Source organism: Egretta garzetta, unplaced genomic scaffold, assembly GCF_000687185.1.
Source record: "Egretta garzetta isolate BGI_Z169 unplaced genomic scaffold, ASM68718v1 scaffold101, whole genome shotgun sequence".
NCBI classification, from domain to species: Eukaryota; Metazoa; Chordata; class Aves; order Pelecaniformes; family Ardeidae; genus Egretta; species Egretta garzetta.
This window is the reverse complement of record NW_009258666.1, coordinates 2,155,279-2,157,804: the sequence shown is the minus strand read 5'-3', so window position 1 is coordinate 2,157,804 and position 2,526 is coordinate 2,155,279.

Below are 2,526 nucleotides of genomic sequence, written 5' to 3'. Positions count from 1 at the left end.
GGTCCCCGGGAAGGCCGGGGGCTTCCCAGCTTCGCGCGCGCTTGGAACCGAAATAAACGAACGGCCCGGTCCGGTTCCCTGCCCCGGTACGCGGTGACACGGGGTTGGGCGGGAGGCGCGATCCCGGCCCGTAGGAAGCCCCGCGCTTGGCCCGGAGCCTGTCCCGGTTGTGGGGCGTTAAGTGACCCAAGGTGACAGCGTAGGCCGGGCCTTGTGACGTCCCCTCGTGACGTAATTTTTAACAGCACGGGTGTGACAGCGCCTGTGTGACACGGCTTTCCACGTCGGGGACCGGCCTGGTAGATGGGGGCCGTGCCCATCGCAATCCTGTCGAGAGGCTGAAGGACACCTCGGAGCCGCCGCTCCTGGATGGGGCAACCAAACGTCACCTGCTGCCAGCACGGGGGGGACGCTTTCTCCCCCAAAAGTTGCCCCCGCTGACAGGGAGAGGCTGTGAGGGACAGCGGGACTGCCAGGCCGGGAAACGGAAATATTCAGCCATGGGATGAAAATCCCCAAGGATCCCAAAGATCCCCAAGAATAGCAGGGTTAGCGCCTCAGAGGCTCGCGTTCGTTCATCCCCAGTAACAACAAATAACAACCACGGGCTGGCGCTTCCTTTGTCTGCCAGCCGAGATAAAAATAGGGGAGGCAAAGGACAGAGCCGCAGAGCAAGGCAGCGCTTCTGACACACGACCATTTGCCTAACGCACAACATCGAGTGCTCCAGGCTGCCGGGCACCTTCCTCTCCTGCAGCAAAACAAAGGCATTCCGAAGCGATCGCCTCCACACCAGCCATCAGCTGCACCCAGAACATGTTCACGGAGGAACAAATGCTGGGAGGACAGAGCAGGGATGGCCCGAAACACACCCATCTCTGATTTTCAGCAAAAGGAAAGGACATCGCTCCACTGCCCTCGGCCCAGCACTGTCTGGAAGGGAACCACATCCATTTTAATACCCAGTGACTATTCCAGAAGCAGCTGGAGATTCTGGCCGAGCTCAGGGCTGCGCGTAAGGGGATAACAGGAACGTCTCAGCCCTTTCACACCCTGAGCAGATCAGACAATAAGAAGAAAGAAGGCAGAATTGACTTAATATACAGACGGTGAACCATCTGGTGAAGCAAAGTCTCCAAGTTCACTCAGGAAGCCTGGGAAGTGTTGGAAACTGGCCGCAGATTTCCCTAATTTCCAGTCCAGGGCCCCATCAGGCAAATTGAAACATACTCTAAAGGAGTCACATGCATTTTTTTTTTTTTTCCCCAGAAGTTCTTTGATGAATGGTTCCAAATCAAACAATGAATTAACAACGGCTGCTACCCACAGCTCCACAAGCACAGCAGAGGTTGTGGAAAGGTGGAAGCTGGGTGTGCTCAGGGAGGACTGAGGCAGCAGGCGGAAACACTGGGGCAATGACAGCCCCGGAGCTGTAGTTTTCCAGGAAAGGAGTTGGCTCATCCCAACTCTGGGAAAGTGCCGTGGCATTTACAAGTGACGCAGATGTGAGTAAGGGCGAGACAGGGATGGCAGGCAGGGTCTCAGTGGAAAATACACAAGAATGACATTGAAGATACTCAATGAGGGGGAAAGACAAAAGAAAAAGAGACAGTACGTGAATGAGGAGGGAATGAATGGAGGAGGAACGGGCCAGCCACGTGTATCAGGGACCCACGCAGCTCCTAAGCTCCCTTATACTGGTGAGATGTTTTGTGCAGAACGGCACAGCCATTGACCTCTGAGCCACAGGTTCAGGGGGGCTCTTTGTTAATGGCACCCCAGGGGCACGAGGTACGGGACAAGGCTGCATTACCCGGTGATGCCAGAGGCTCCATCCATGAACATCAACTTCAGCTCTGCACAGAAGCGGTCTCTGCAGACAGCGGTCTGTTACAAGATATTGAGACCAAATGAGAATCCCATGCTTCTTTAACAGGTTAAAGTATACAAGTAACTCCATGAATTATAAAAGCTGTTGTCTTCCTATGTTCTCACACTATGACTGTCAAATTATTCACAAAAGGCTACGTTTTATACTAACTTAAGGAGCTGCGGTGCCCAGAATGTATCTCATATGCTAGTTAAATAACTGCTGCTTTCACAGTAACAGAACCCCCTGCACGCAGAGGGCCTTTGCCTACACAATCATCCTGACTGAAAAACCACTCAATGCCCCTTTTCTGGGTTTCGAAACTGTGCAGATGAGCCTTCCCCCGCTAGCTTCACTCCAGCACCTCTAACTGCAGTTTCTTAATCTCTGTTAATTGTAGCCCATAAGACTTTTTCTTACCTCTTCAACACTGCGTAACATCACCTGCCACGCAGGAGTTAATTGTTCTCTCCAAAGCCCCGCACCACAGTGTGGGGCAAACATGACAAGCACACCAAGGGCTGGCCTCCCCAGCAGGCACCGCCAAGGCCCTGTACCGCAGGGCAGGGCCCCAGAGGCGGGAGGGGGAAGGCTCAGCTCCCGCACAGGCACCGCCAAGGCCCTGTACCACCGGGCAGGCCTGTGAGCATAGGCAG